The sequence below is a fragment of the Diadema setosum genome, chromosome 13 (assembly GCF_964275005.1).
Source record: "Diadema setosum chromosome 13, eeDiaSeto1, whole genome shotgun sequence".
NCBI lineage: Eukaryota > Metazoa > Echinodermata > Echinoidea > Diadematoida > Diadematidae > Diadema > Diadema setosum.
The window spans coordinates 34,199,831-34,216,711 of record NC_092697.1 but is presented as its reverse complement, the minus strand read 5'-3'; the positions used below and the strand labels follow the sequence as shown (position 1 = coordinate 34,216,711).

Below are 16,881 nucleotides of genomic sequence, written 5' to 3'. Positions count from 1 at the left end.
AACTGCTGGGAGGTCCGGGTAGCATTTTTTCCCCGCAAGACAACCCGCAAGGCTTCCCCAGACACGGTGTGACAAGGCCTTGAGCATGCTCAAAACTCGTTCCGGGTGAGTCGCGAGGGTTTGTCCATGCGAAGTACACGCAGAACACCAATAGGAGGCCCTTACCGGCAGCACCTCGGAGGCAACTCCCACGCATGTACATCGCAGGTGTAATCCTGTTACCTCGCAATCCCCGTATGTCGCTTGTAGCTGAAAATGGATCGGTTTCAAAGCTCTCACGCAGGTCACACTGAATACAAGCAAGTAGCAGGTAAAAAGCACGCCTCTAGCAGTAAGATGCAAGCCAACATCCTTGTTCGCTCGCAGAAAATTCTCATGCTTGCGGGAAAATCCCTACTCGCAACAAGCCCGCACAGCAGGTGTGACACGGCCTATAACAAGTTCACCTGTGTAGAATCTTTGCACGCCTTCTTCTTGTGTTCTGCTTCCTTGACACTGCTTGAGCCCCAACTCATGCAATCCTACTGCAAGGCTCCCATGTCATCATCCTTGTTCATTGCAATTTGTTATGAATTAAAAAAAAAAACAAACATTATTATTTCCAATCCAAATTACTATAAATTCTTAAAGTCAGTAATCTGTATAAGTCATTTATAGTTGTTCAAAAAAAAAAATGTTTAAGGCTGAAAATCATCCGGAGGTCTCCTTTAAGAGTCCGCGGTTGATATCCGGGGTCGATCTGTTCCACTGAACCATAGGACTGGAAGTGTAGGGGAGATAGTATATATACCCCTCCCCCATCCCCGCATCACGTGGTCTTCACTGTACACTCCATGAATGTGCAGCAGCGATATTGCATTGAACTGTCGTCATTTGCCATACTAGTAACAGAACTATTCATGAATTGTGTCACTGATGATTTAAAGACATAAAAAGAGGATTTCTTAAAAGCCAAACAAAACTGACTGGTTCGCAGCTGGTTAATCATGTCAAATGGCATTATGCTGAACAGGTTTCGACCTAACTAGTTTACATTTTTCAGATTCGTGAAATTTAGTTTACATTTTACGTTGACCAATGGTAAAGCAAAGTTTGAGCAATGAAATGAGACCTTGTCCAACAGTCATGCAGCTTTGTTACGGCTCAGGCACAAATCGCCTCTAGATCTTCGTTTATGATTAATATACCTTCTTTGTTCGACAGCTTGTACTGATAGGCCGTTATTTCTCCATTTCTGTCTTTGCAATCCGGCTTGCTCCAAGAAAATACGAGCTTTCGTTTGTGTATTTTGATGGCAGTGGCATTGATGAAAGGTTGTGAAGTTGGAGCTGAAAGATAAAAAAAAAAAATGATCGCTTGGAATAAATTAGTTCCTTTACGGAAAGGAACAATAATTGCTCGAAACAGAATAATAGTAAGGTTCTCATTTGAAATAATTAAAGAGGAAATCCAGTCCAAAAATAGAATAATCTGATAAAAAGAGTAAGATTTACCGAGTTCAACGGTAAAAATTTGACTGAAATCGGATGAAAAATAGGGAAGTTATGAAATTTTAAAGTTTTGATAATTTCTCAAAAACAATTCTTGTACAGTGGGTGTGGATATGCAAATGAGTGAGCTAACCATATTGTCACAAATGTACACACCGGTAGTTATGTGCTTGTATTATGTACTGTTTGCGCGGCTGTTTTAATGTGCATGTACACAGGTTGACCAGATTAATGGAGAACATTCTATGAGGTATAGATATAGTACATACAGGCTGATCAGATCAGTGGAGAATTTTCTGGGTGGTATACAATGTAGCTATACAGTACATGCATGTAACAGGAAATACATTATAGCTCACTCAATCTAGAATGATTTCACCCATTCCAGAATGTTCTAGGAAGTGCTTACATGTTTGGCTGAGTGAGGCACTGTCCCTGTAGCCCAATGTGATTGGTAGTTAATTTTGGCAATGATGTTATGCAGTGAGTCATCCAGGATTCCTGGAACTTGGACTTGCTAGTATGTTCAGGTGTGTGGCCCAAGGGTGGAGAGAGTTACAGAATGTGCCAAAAGGGGGTGAATGGATATAAAAGCCGGAGAAATTCTGCAGTAGGCAGAGTACCCAAAACCTCTGCTCTGAGAGTTACGTCACTTCTGGCTCTGAAGCGACTTGTTATAGTCAGCCCTGTGTTACCTGCTGACCTATTATGTTTGTGGAGATAAGGCCTGGGAGACATTCTGCCTGCAGATAATTAATTTGCCTACATTGGAGATAGACTCCATTTTTGTGTAATGGACATGTTATAGCAAAGCTGTGACGGACTGGATTCCTAGCTAGATATTACTGGCTGAATCATCATTCAACGCATCGAATGGACGTGGTCGTCATAACGTTGGATTCTGCACATTTCGCTGTGGACATATACTGTGGAGTTATAATGTGGACATCTGATACCGTGGATATATAACGTGGAATATATATTGTAACCTGCGCCTCTGGATTTACATCGGAGGTATCATTCATCGGTGCATCAAGGACCATTCATCTGTGCATCGAACATCGTATTTGGACATCACCAGGGGACTATTTATGAACATCGTGATTAAGATTATGCTGTAATGCATGTAAGTGATTCCATTACCGATTTGTAATTGTTTTTAGTGATCATTATTGTACTGATGTGAAACCGATTACCAGTCTGTACCCACAATATCACTGTTAATAAACCGCTGAACATTAGTTGATTGTTTCTTTTGTGCGATCATTCTCAGAGTGATTTTGGTCGTAACAATATCATACCCTCATAATTTTCCACTGATTGTGTACCTAAAAAAAAAATGACGAAAACTCAGCGTTTCTGCCATTGAAGTCTGAAACATGACGTTATTCCTGGTTGAATAACATCACAATAGTGATCAGATAGATATGTATATGAGGATTTGAGCCTCGGACATAATTGCGTTTGAATGAAAAACTGGAATTTCAAAATTTTATATACAAACTATATGGTAGGTTGTGAGGGAATGACACACTCACTTTGGATTTGCATATTCATATCGACTGTTCAAGAACTGCTCCCCCGCCCCCCCCCCCCCAAAAAAAAATAGCGAAATTCCAAAGTGTCATAACTTCCTTATTTTCCACCCGATTTCGATCAAATTTATACCGCTGAACTCGTAATATTTTACTCTTTCTTATCAGACTAACTTATGTTTTGACTGGATTTCTCGTTTTAATATAAGAGAATTGATAACAACGGATTTGCGATATCGTGCCATCAGATCCAGGCATGCCGTCACGGAGCATTTTCGAAGTTCATTAATTCTGCAAAAACTTATGTAAAAAAGAATGTTAAATTTGTATCGTACATCACAAAAAGAAGACAATTAAACGTGTGCAATAATCTTCCTCAGGTGCACTAGTGCATTGTTATTAATCTAAAATCTATCTCATAGATTAATGAATGGCTCCCATTCACCTGATGTATTTCATAAAAAAAAGCACAGCCACAGCGTTACATACATTTTCATAACTTTTGGTTACTCTTCTCGCTACCGAGGTTTCACGGTCTCGACGTCCTTTAGGCGACGCTCATAGATTATTGTGTACTTTGACATGACTGACATGGAATCCTGACCTTTTCTTCAAAATGTAGTAATAAGAATTTACCGGAGTAATTTGTTGTAATGTTTTGCGACGCAAAGGCACCATATCCCGCAGAAGTGTTTCCCCTCACGAAGACCTCGTAAGATGAGTAGGGGTAGAGACCACTGATTTCAAAACTTCGAGAAGTGTTTTCAACAGATCCCGCAAGCTTCAGCGCTCTGTCCGCGTTGGTAAGGCACATCCCCCTTTCCAACAAGCGGTAGTGTACTTCGTAGTTGATCGGTTTACAGGAAGAGTTTGGAGTAGACCATTCCGCGCGTACTGTATATGGGCTCTCAGTGCTGTCGAGTGGTAAGATGATTTCTGGTGCTCCTGGGACTGAATGTCAAAGGGATATTGGTAGCGTGAAAGGGCTTACAAACCAGGTGCAGTAAAGCTGGACTCTCCCTGTTATCTATGAGTTTTCACAGCCGTTTTGCTGATTTTGTTTACTTTGCTGGTTTTGCTGATTTTGCATCATATGACCCACAATAGTGTCAACATTAACTATTTAACAGAAATCTTTAGAAATAATTCACACAATGCTTACCCTCAACCTACACGAAGGTTCACTAATGATCTATTCAATTAACGTATAGGCCCTATGTGAACGGCTGTTCATAGCATTGTATAATGTACAGACCACGCTGATTGCTATGCTAGGCATCATTCCATACGGAAAACGGGAAATCAAGAGCAAATCTTCACACAAAACATATTAACGGCGTTGTTTTGAGTGCAAACACTTGATTTCATCTGAGAACGACGTTTGATATCTATTGAGAGGTGTTAATAAAGGTTCAAATCATTTGTCACAAATCGTGGTAGTAATTTATGTTCCTTTTCAATTTAACTAGATTTTACACCGGTTATGTATATTGCTCCAAAGAAAGAAAAAATAAACTAAACAAAACAATGAAAATCAAATTCATGATTCTGTCATTATCGGCTGCCACCCTTGTAACTATAATATCTATGTGTTGAGTAGAATAGACATTCACATTCTGTGGTGATAAGCACTGTGAATGCTTCAGTCTTAAATAATTATATAAAAAAAGGCTCTTACACGTTGTATAAAAGAAAGAGTATAATTGGAGTGGTAACTCTCTATAATATCATTACAATTTTCTAAATAGGCTGTAATGGCTGTTGCCACTTGTGGATTCCGAAATAAGAATAAAAAGTTGTTCAGACGTTGAGGGAAACTGGATTTGGGTAAACGAAATGTGCCTTTCAGAATGTGTTAAATGTGTCATCTAACGACATAAATCAAGCACAACTTTGAACATTACCCCGTTAAGGACGGACTGATTTTGCTTCAACAGGCAATTCCCATAAAAATAAATCCTTGACCGAGTTTACTCGGGACTCTTCCTCAGCGGGTTTTTAAATAATTACTTTAGGTTAAATTTCAACAGAAAGAAGCAAAAAGAACATGATAATAAAAGGTGTCGAAGAAAAGTCGAATAACTGGAAAACCGTCAGTTAATGTGAAAAAGTATCATGGTCGGGTTTCAGTCCTCAAGTATAAATTCACCAAGGAAACAGACATACTTCACTGTAGTCAGGTAGTTCATGCGGTGTATAGAGTAATTATTGTTTGCGTGCAATCACGTCATGGCGGTAGAAAAAAGGTATTGTCCTACCTGTCGTAGGTTCCTATATACGGGAATCATTATGCCTGTTATCAAGTTCAGAAGTAGATATAACAGATTTTTCCCATGCTGGTTAATGAGTTTACAATAACCATCCCGATGATCTTAACAATTCTTAGGTGCTGCTTGCCAATAATGATAATGATAATAACAATAATAATGATAGTAATAACAATGATAATAATGATAATGATAATAACAATAATAATGATAATAATGATAGTAATGATGATAATAATAATAATAATGATAATGATAACAATAATAATAATAATTGAATTGAATAATTGAATTGAATTGAATTGAATAACTGAAACTCCACCGGTGTTACACTCGAGACACAGTAAACAGTTCCAGCATATTTATTTTCATATTTCACTTGAGATAAATTTCATCGAAATACATAAAAAAAATACAAACCAAGCAAGATACAAAATATGTTATAAATCGGGTCATGGACAGAAAGTGTGTCAGCGTATATAATGTACATAAGAAAATTCTCTATAACTTGTGAAATATGATGGAACCGCAAAAGCAAAGCTTGTAAACGCAGGTTCCAAGAAAATATACCAGTGTAAATTTGATATGCATTCAATGGAGATAGGACACAAAGTAATAATGACGAAACTCTATAAAAACTAAATTATCAAGGTACAAAGGAAAAAGAAAATAAAAGAGATGAAAAAGAAAAGGAAAAAAAAAACCCCAAGAACCTAAGGAATAAGAACAGGGTAAAAATTCAATATAGCATATAGATACAAAAGCATATACACACACATATCTAGAATCAAATTCATAACGAGTTCAATATGTTACTACTGGTACGGATGCAGCGATTATATAATGGGAGCGTAAGCCAGAAGTAAACTATCATAAACTGCAGGTTGATTCACCATACATTAAATGAGGATACTGCAGATAACATATCAAAGAAAAATTCTAATCAGGCAGGTTATATTCATTTATTAACTTTGATTTCAATTTTTGTTTGAATATAAATATACTAGAGCAATTGATTAAGTCGGTGGGAAGATCATTCCAGAATTTAGGTCCGGTAAAAACAATTGTTTTTTGAGCAAGGAGTGAGCGAGTACGTGGAAGGTGAAATGAATCTCTTTGTCTTTTTGGGTAAGCATGGACGGCATAGTTTTTCTGAAACAAGTGGGTAAATACGTCAGGCAAGCCGATGGCTGATAACTGAAACATAAATGTGCCTAAGTTTTGTATATAAAAACAAGTCAGCAACCTTAAGGAGTGTGTTCTCAAAGAAAAAATAATTCGTGTGACAATAAAAATCGGCTAAATTAACTGAACGAATAGCCCGTTTTTGTAGTTTGAAAATTGTATCAATGTGTAATTTGGCACAGTTGCCCCAGGCAAGTATACCGTAACTGAGATAGGGTAAAACAAGCGTTGAATATACATTTTTAAAAATATACTTGGGAAAAAAATGTTTTAGCTTGTTTAAGATCCCAGTATTTCTCTAAAGCATCCTAGACAAATAATCTATGTGATATTTCCATGTTAATTCATGGTCAATATAAAGACCTTAAAATTTAGACGATTCAACTTGAGTCAGACAATCATTATTCATTTTTATATCGCCAGGCAAATGCGTAACAGAGTCACTAAATAACATATAAACAGTTTTGTTTACATTAAAAGATAAATTATTTGCTTGAATCTACCTTTGAACCGACATTAATTCTCTGTTCACTACATCTAAAAGAGTTGTTGGATCTCGATGTGAAAAGAAAATATTAGAATCATCGGCAAAAAGAAGAAAAGATAAAACATTAGATGAATTTCTAAAGTCATTTATATAAAGAATAAACAGAAGTGGGCCCAAAAGGGATTCTTGAGGGACCCCGCAAGATAGTGTTTTAGACTGGAACTAAAGCCGTTGATATTTACAAACTGTTTCCTGTTAGTTAAATAGCTCCTGAACCATCAGTCCAAGGCCTTTCCACGTATCCCATAATGTGAGAGTTTATGTTACAAAATACCATGATCGATAGTGTCAAAGGCCTTGGACAGGTCCAGGAATATACCAACAGTATGTGTTGAGTTGTCTACAGCGTGGGCTACTTTATCTATAAAAGCAAGCACAGCGTGAGAAGTAGAGTGTTTTTTCCTAAATCCAAATTGAGACTCACAAAAAATATTACATTCGTTTAAGAACTTAATTACACGAGAATATATCAAATGTTCGAGAATCTTAGAAATCGCCGTCAAAAGAGAAATAGGACGATAATTACTTACATCTTGTTTATTACCTTTTTTATAAACCGGAACAACTTTAGCAATTTTCATTTAACTAGGCACTACGCCAGTAATAAGGGACAAATTCAATATCTATGTTAAAGGAGACAATATTGCGGATATGATATTTTTCAGTAAAAAATTCGTAATACCATCATGTCCAGCACCCTTTTTTGCTTTTAACTTAAGAACTACATTCCTCACCTCGTATTCTTGGATTGGAGTAAAAAACACAGATTGAGGATTTGGACCAGTTAAAAAATAATGAAATTCTTTGTCTGTTACTGGGATATTACTAGCAAGATTCAAATAAAAAAAAAAGAAAAATCATCAAACGCATTAGCAACATGTATGTAATGGCACTTTTGGTGTACGATATTTTGCGTTTATCTGTGTGATAAGACAGAAACATTTACTAGCCATCTGATATGCAACAGAAATAGACGTGCTTAAAAGAACGACTGTACTAAGGGTACCCGATATCTGCGCAGCCTTATTATTATTATCATTATTATTATTATTATTATTATTATTATTATTATTATTATTATTATTATCATCATCATTTTAATAAGCTAAATGACAACGTCATGTGTCTGGTAGCAAATTGGCGTAATATTGAGGAATTTCGTAGCTTCCCACGAGGGGAAAATCGTAAAATAAGATGTCAAGGGATTTTAGATAAATCAGGGAAAAAGAAAAAGCTAGCAAAGTAGTTATGCAAAGGCATTCATTTTTGTGGGGCAAAGAAATAGGACAGATAACTGATGTTATGACTGGATCCCGTATTGTTATTGGGAAAAGAAATATATGCATCCAGCCCTGTATGTGTCTACACTCTAACTACACACTAATTACACCATTTTACACAGAAAAGCAAAATTTAAGAGTTGATTATGTAAGTAGGCTACATTACAGTAAAAAAGAGCACACGAGTCAGCAAAATAATACTAAAGGGATATCTTGGTTTCAAACTATGTATAAGTTAAAAAAATCAAACTATGTATCAGTTAAAAAAAGGAAAATAAACTATCCTAAATTAAATGCTGTTTGTTGAGATGTGACTTACTTCCTTCGGAAGTTGTAGCTGAAACATATTTCCATTTGGACAGCCTTTTCTTCGCAGTCGCAATTCTAAACTCGTACGTGGAACAGGGTAAAAGGCCCGTAAAATTGTAATCATTCCAAGTACTGTTGTTTGCAATATGGATTTGCGTCCCATTTAGTTGGCACGTGTAATTGACCGTGTCCTCTTTCAAATGTTCACAGGCAGGTTTCTTCCACGTGAATTTTAAGGAGTTGTTGGTAGCAACGTGTGAGATGTTTGTCGGCAGTGGCAGTCCTACGTATTGAAAACAGAAGCAGTAAAAACAAAAACAACAACATCAATAACAAAAGCAATGAATCACACTGACTGATGAGAAACAGTAGATTTTTATCTTTCTGTCTTTTAACTTTGCAGGTCATATGCGGTTTAAGATACAAGTTTTCATGTGCATGGACATTAATACCTGGAAGGAAATATAAGTTGGGCCTAGCTGTCAGACTCGTACATTATCAAAACGACTCGCTCCTTGTATGTTTACATGACGTGCTGGTATACAACTATCATAAAGTATCAAAGCTGACAGCCATGATAGACAAGAACTATGTGGTAGCATTCTGATCACTTGGTGCTGTTCAACTTTGCAACTATACTACAGCCAATTTATACACCTGTCCCTTGCCTGTAGAATTCATTGCACAACGCGTTGTACTTAATAATCAACTTGTGTAGTCCAAAGTGTCATTAAAAAGCAACCATACTGCAATTGTGTCGTAATTATCACACCCATGCATCCATGCATATATACGAAGAGTTTTATGTAAAAAAAAACCCAAAACAGGTGTATCAAATTTAGTTTTATCAATGCGAGATGTTTTTGAGATCAAGACTGCCCCCCCCCCAAAAAAAAAAGAAAATAGATAAAGCATATGTAATAAATAAATTGTATGTAATAATCTGAATAATATCTCTTTCTTGTTATGGTACAAATGCAATTATATCACTGAAATATTTCAACTTTCCCTTTTTTCTTATGAACCAACATTAAGAACTTTAAAAATGGCGTTTCTCTGTTTGTTTGTTTGTTTGTTTGTTTTGGCATTCAAACTTTTCATACTATGCCTGGGCTAGTTCGGCATGGCTTTATCTCTAATGAATAGATTCCAATATCTCTTATGGAAACAGTAATACAACAAATCACATTGTGACTGACAAACAAGGTATAGAACTGCGCAAAATGTTTGCAGAATTTAGGGTTGTCAAGGATGACACTTCGAGTGGAATCGGGTGCACGTCACGAGACTGACACCCACGAGTCATACGGCCCACGAGTTATACAGCTCTCAAGTCATACAGCCCACTAGTTACACAGCCCACGAGTTCGACATCAAGCAAATTAAGCCCACGAGTTATACAGCTCTTACGGTCTTAAAGTGTAACTCGATGCCTAGGCTACTGAAAATGTGTCAGAGTGATGCGGATGCGGTCGCGCACACATTTCATAGTCCTCTGTGTGTTGGCACACGTACCGCGGCGGTAATCTTACGTGAAGGAAATAAAATAGAAGTTAAGGGGATATGTCAATAATGATTACAAAGAAAAACACACAGAAAAGTACAGTTACAAAGAAAGAAAAAAGAATAAGGAAAGAAAGAGAGAGAAAGAGAAAAAAAAGGAAGTGTAAAAAAAATGCAGGCGATACAATGCTAACATACCGTAATTTTTATTTTTCATATTGACACCATACTGTTCTTTATTTTTTTTTTTGTCCTTGCACTACAGCAAAAGCATATAGGACACCCCCCCCCCCCTCGGAGGGGAGGGGGCTATGTCACATCAGACCTATACATCATCATATGCGTGGGCCTACCTGAAAACGTTGAAAGGGGTAGTTTTCATCATCAGGCGCTCCTCAATCCATTTCAATTCATTTCAAGTTATTCGTTCTTCAACATAATATAAATGAATTCATTATTATGAATGAGTACATAGTTATAATAAACAGATACAAACTACATAAAGGCATGAAATTATTTTGTCACGCAACGTAATAACAAAACTTATGTCAACCTTTTTCAGATTAATTATATTATTGTAGGGGGTGGCCGAATGGGGGCGGATGAGAGAGAGAGAAATATGGAGAAGGGCGAGATGATGTGAAGACGGTGTGTGTGTGTATGTGTGTCTATGATGGAGATGGTTATATGGCACGCGGGTTCGGTTGGGAGGTCGTGCAGTCAATGAAGACAAACACTCGACAGGAGTCCTGTGAACAGCAAGCAGAGAGGTGCCTGCCACATGGGGGCGCCCCTCTGTTGCTGATGTCTCTACATACTCTAGTAATTAGTACATCCCCACAACTCTTCCCCGCTTAAAGGTCATCGTCCCTGATGACCATTTATGTAAGTGTATACATGTACGTACACATACATGTACTTTATGGAATAACTATGGATGCGAAGTTACTCCACTTGTAGGCCTAAGTACCTCACATATTTAACACTTCAAGAAACAATGCTGCTTCCTTCTATAAAGGAACATTGTTAAACCAACTGAACATGAGCAAAAAAAAAAAAATGCTTTAACTTTGAGCTTTTACTATACTACTTTATGTATACCACTGTGATCCTGTCATTTGAATGCACACAAATTTGCATTCATAAGTCCTAACCATACACTGGACTTCAGCAGCCACAACAAAATTCATGAATAACAAATGCAATAACTACGCGTTAAAACAATAGCCAACGTAATGTTATCCAAACTGGATAAACTTCACAAACGAATAAAACTTCTTAGGGAGATCAACTCCTCCCAAAAGTCTGCCATCTTCGAGCGACCCTTGAAGCCATGCCGCTTTCTCGCTGTTCGCATCCGGAACTGATGCCGTCGAACATACGACTGCGCACCACGGTGAGCTCCCTGCTTCACTTCCCCGCTTAAGCTCAGATCACGTGGGAAGTGTCCATTCCTTCCAAATAGGAGGCTTGCTAACAGCACAGCGCTTACACTTGGCGCACCATTGTTTCACCGACTCCTCCATCCCATGCCAGAAGAACCTGTCTCCAACCAGCTGATAGGTACGTCTGAACCCGAAATGCCCTGCCTCTTCATGAAACCGGGTGATAGCCTCCTCTTGAATGCTCTGCGGGACAATGACCTGCAGGTGCTCTGTACCATCGTTCGGGCGGCGCCTCCTCCGCAAAAGAACACCATTCCAGATGAAGAGCCTCTTCCAGTCTCGCAGGAGAGGCAGACTTCCCGGTAAACAACTGCCCTTCTCCTCACGCGAGGGTGGTGTAGCCCTTGACACAAAGGGGCGCACTTGATTGACAAGATCATCCCTCTCTTGAGCCTCCTGCAGATACTCAGCTGAGAACCCAGGCATGCACGCTTCTCCACCTAGACGTCTCTCCTCAATGCAGGTACTCAAAACAACTGGTATGCCTGTTCCTTGAGAAACTAAGTCAAACTGGGCACGGATTGTGTCACTACTCACAATCATCTGTCCTTCTCCATCAGGAGGATCCAGACGGGATAGGGCATCGGGGGCTTGGTTCTGCTTACCAGACCCGTGTCTCTGCCTGATCGGTGGTGCACCACCAGTCTCTATGCGATGAGTGATACGGTCAGGGTAACCAAAGTCCATGTCACCATGAGAAAAGGCATCATGATGCTTTTCAAGAAGGCCTCTTTGGTTGTTTGCCTTATCCTGATCCTCCACATCACTACCAGTGGTCCCTCTCCTGACCAAAGCTGCATTGTACAGAGTGCCAAGTAGCAGCTTCCTCGGGATCTCCACTTCTTTGTTGTTCTCGTTGCACAGGGCTACAGAGAAAGTCCCATTCTGTACATCGACCAAGCATGGAGCAACAGACACTCCGGGGAAAACATTACCGCAATGTTCAGGCTCGAGAACTGCCTCATTGGACCCGCTGACTCGACGACTCTGAGACACCACAACTACCATCTGCCTGGCCAAGAGTACGCGAGGGGAATCCGGCCTCAAATATGCCTTACCCACTGCATCCTCCCTCTGTCGGGTATGAATAGCTTGTAGTGCCTCTTGCCATACTGGATCTGGGGTGGGCCAGAGTATCTTGTTCATGTGTTCCTGCCCGACACCTACTAACTGACTCCACACCTCCTGCAGTACGTTCATTCCTAGTATCCCTTGCACGGAACTCTGACCACGCCTCATGGCCATGTCATCTTTCAACACCAAGACAATCCTGGCTGCGATCGGATGTCCCAAGACCTTGACATCGACCTCAAAACACCCCTCATATGGGATATCATCCCCACTTGCGGAGACCAAGGAGAAGGACACTGGGACGTCCTTCATTTGAATACCCACTGGTTCTAACTTTTCTCTGAAGTACGTCTCTCCTATGGTAGTTACTTGGGAGCCGGGATCCAGGAGACAGGGCACGGTGACACCCCCAAACTCAACGTCAACAGAATAGCACTCTCCAATGGCCCTGGACATGAACCCGTCATCTCCTCTAGTACCGTTGGGGACCACCTCCACCTCTGACATACGTCCGACTGGGGCACCTGATCCATGTGGTCCTGCGGAGGGACTCCCTTGTCTGGTGGTTCCACCACCTGTACGATCTGGTGGACTCACATTCTTCTGGGAATTTGGGGTATGGGATGCCTGGGGGGCTTCCTGTCTACTGGAATCGGGTTGATGTCTAGGCATGTCTTGCCTTTGTGAACTTCCCCTCTGGTCCTCCCTGGAGGTATGTCATTCCTGTTCTCGGGGGAAAATCCTGGCCTCTACCGTCTCTGCCATTGGTCCAATGTGGATTGGGAGAGTAATTCCTGTTCCTGTACAACTCGTTGAAATGAGGCGCACCAGGCTGTGGAAATCCATGCTGCCAACTCTGATCAGCAGGCCGAAACTGTGTTCCACCATAGTCTCTACTGGGACAGTCTCTAGCAAAGTGTCCAAAGTTCCCACATGAAAAGCAGGCACCTCTCTGTTGACTCACACGAGGGTTCCACGTTCGCACGGCTGGTGGTGCCGAGGAGGCCACAGGCATCGCATCTCGGACGGCTTGTACTATCTTGTCACCCATCTCCTGAATTGTCAAGAGGACGTCTGATGGTTGAGCTGGGTGTTCCCCCTGTCGAGCCCGCACAGCAGCCTGGCGTGCACCCTCGTGGCCTTGTGTGCGACACTCCTCTTGCCCTGACCTTCGGATGGCAAACTCACGTAAGACCCTGAAGTTTGTGTTACCATCCCGCTCATACCGATCCCTGCAAGCACTTCGCAGGACAGGGTCCTCTAATCCTTCAATGAACTGTTCGACTAGGATCCCGTTGGGGTCAGCGTACAGCTTGGCCTCACGACCACACAAATTGTTGAATCTTCGTTCTAGATCTACCGCAAAATCACGAAGTGGTTCCCCTCTCCTCTGCTTTCGCTCCAGAAAAAGCCGCTGCAGCTCACCCAGATTTTGCACACCTGCATACGAATCCCTCAGAAATTGCAATATTTCCTCCGCTTGCTTCCCCTCTTTGATCAGGGCCCTCACCTCCATCTTCGGCACTCCTCGAATAATAGTCTAGCAAGTAAGAAGCCCTTTCCTCTTCCGGTACCCCATAGCGGGAAAAGGCTGACTTCACACCAGAAATAAACTCCTCTACATCTCCTACTTTTCCATCGAACACCGGCATTTTCCTCTCGGGCGCCATCACCAGTTTGGGGGGCCTCATCATCAGTTCCCTGATCTGCATCTTCAGATGGAGTCCATCGACCAATTACCTATTTACCCTTGCCCTTAAATCCGGTAATAACTCTATCCACACACGATAGGGCAAAACTGTATGTAAATCACACAAAAACGTCTACTAGCTCAGCAGGTTACATCAACCTCAAATCACACCATGTCCTTTCTCCATGAAAGGTGTTAAAAACTACCTAAACAGGCTATCTATCAGTCCAAACAGGGATAATATCAATTACATCATCCCTTCTAGTATCTAATAATATCAGACTGCACCAGTTCAAATTCACATCCGTCTACTCGAAATTGCCTGTCTGCCGCTACTTCATCCACTGCAGCTGAACTTCGAGTCCTCTACATCACCACCTCGTCATCCGCAAACAGTCCTACAGCTACCTGGAACCATCTCCTGCCCATCTCTGGATCCCCTTCACCACCAGTTCTTCCTGTCTACCCGTCCTAGACGCCCAGGAGCACATCACCACCTAATCTTCAGGAAGGACCCCGATGCACTGGAACTCCCCCTTTATGTCCTATACTTCCCGCTGCATCTTTCACTAAGCCATCTAGGAGCATCCAGGCCGCATTAACTCAGCCCAAGTCCTCTCAGTAGTGACATCCAACTATGCTGTATCCTCCCATCCCATCCTCGTCGCCAGTTGTAGGGAGGGGCCGAATGGGGCGGATTGAAAGAGAAATATGGAGAAGGGCGAGATGATGTGAAGACGGTGTGTGTGTGTATGTGTGTCTATGATGGAGATGGTTATACGGCACGCGGGTTCGTGTGGGAGGTCGTGCAGTCAATGAAGACAAACACTCGACAGGAGTCCTGTGAACAGCAAGCAGAGAGGTGCCTGCCACATGGGGGCGCCCCTCTGTTGCTGATGTCTCTACATACTCTAGTAATTAGTACATCCCCACATTATTTACATATCAAACGAAGAACGTATAGGGGTTTATCAGAAAGTAGGCCTAATAACTTGGTGTGTACCTGTGTAATGGACTTTGAAGTTATCTTCTTCACTAGAACTGAAAAGGATAGAGCTAGGTGAGTGCTATAAAGACATTAATGAATTAAGTTTCAAGTTTGATTATGGTGGTATCCAGGCGTGCAATGAGGGGGGGGGGGGGGAGGGGGAGGGGAGGAGAAATTTTCGCATTTTCAGCATCTGTTTGAAAATCATCATCTGTTTATCTGTCTGGACGTGGTTGACATTGACAATCAAAAAGTGATGAAAACAGGAACAAACACCACAATAACAATACTCTGCAATTCATTCTCGAATCTTTCAAAGTGCAATTTTTATAGCGAGAGAGCAGACGACAGAAAGAACTGGTTGATAACGTACACAAAACCACGGATGGTGAGGGAGCAGACGACAGAAAGATTGGGCCCATAAGTAACTATCCAAAACCACAGGTGGCGCTCGATATGCGACTGACACATTTTCAGAAGCCTAGCACCGAGTTACACTTTTAGACCAAGTTACACTTTCAGACCGTAACACACGAGACCGACACTACGCTTAAAGGCTTACGAGATCGACACTATGCCAACAAAGCCCACGATACCGACACTACGCTTAAAAGGCTCACGAGATCGACAAAGTTCACGAGACCGACACTGGGCAAAAGAGGCTCACGAGACCGACACTAAATAGGCAAAGAAGGCCCACGAGACCGACAGGATGAACAGCGCCACCTATAGACCAATGAATTGTATAAGGTGTCCTGATAATGGCACAAGGAAGATATGAGATGGAGAGCGGAGTTCCGAATTGTTAGGGTATTACCCCGTCAGTTGCCCTCACCCCCTGAACTGTTCAAGATCTTTAGTTGTGTTTGTGTGTGTGAGTGTTTGTGAAAAAATACACACATTTCAATAAAAGGTGTGCACGAGATCTTTCCACATTAATTTCGAAAATGCCGAAACACCCTCGTTTCCCTTTCCGCAAAACACATACTTAGAAAAAATAAAACAAAATGATGTGGACATTCAGATCAACCAACTAAAAAATACCAAGCTGTAAAATGAAGTTTACAAGAAAATATTTCACAAAATGGGCAATGTTGCAGTGCACACCTGCTTTACACGATATTGAAGGGGAGTAGTCATCTGCAAAGGTGTTGATTTAGTATAAAGTCACAGAAAATAATGTGCTCGTCTATAATACCAAGGTAGCGATAAAGATTCGGAAAAAGAAGATGCATCCATGAATTAAACATCTATTCTATTTCATGAAAAATGTACCGTTTTGAGGAGGATAATTTTACAAACACAAGCCACGAATCGAGGTGAATCGCCGCGATATTAACCGTTTTCATCCGTTGAATGTCATACATTATAGTTAGAGGGAAAATCACAAATTAAACTATAAGCAGGCGGGTATAAGCAGGCGTATAAGATATCTAATAAGACCTACTTAACTAGTGAAGCAAGAAAGAAAAGCGAGAAAAAAATTTACATCCTGTCCACCATCTAGCTGTTTTTCTTCTGATTATGCAACCTTATTCTCTGTTACCAAAGAAAGTGAAATGTTTGTTCTT

General features: G+C 40.8%; 1 pseudogene; it reads right to left on the bottom strand.

Moving 5' to 3' along the window:
* Window positions 1-13,296: 13,296 nt before the first annotated feature.
* LOC140236611 (uncharacterized) lies at window positions 13,297-14,751 on the bottom strand (annotated as a pseudogene).
* Window positions 14,752-16,881: the final 2,130 nt, after the last annotated feature.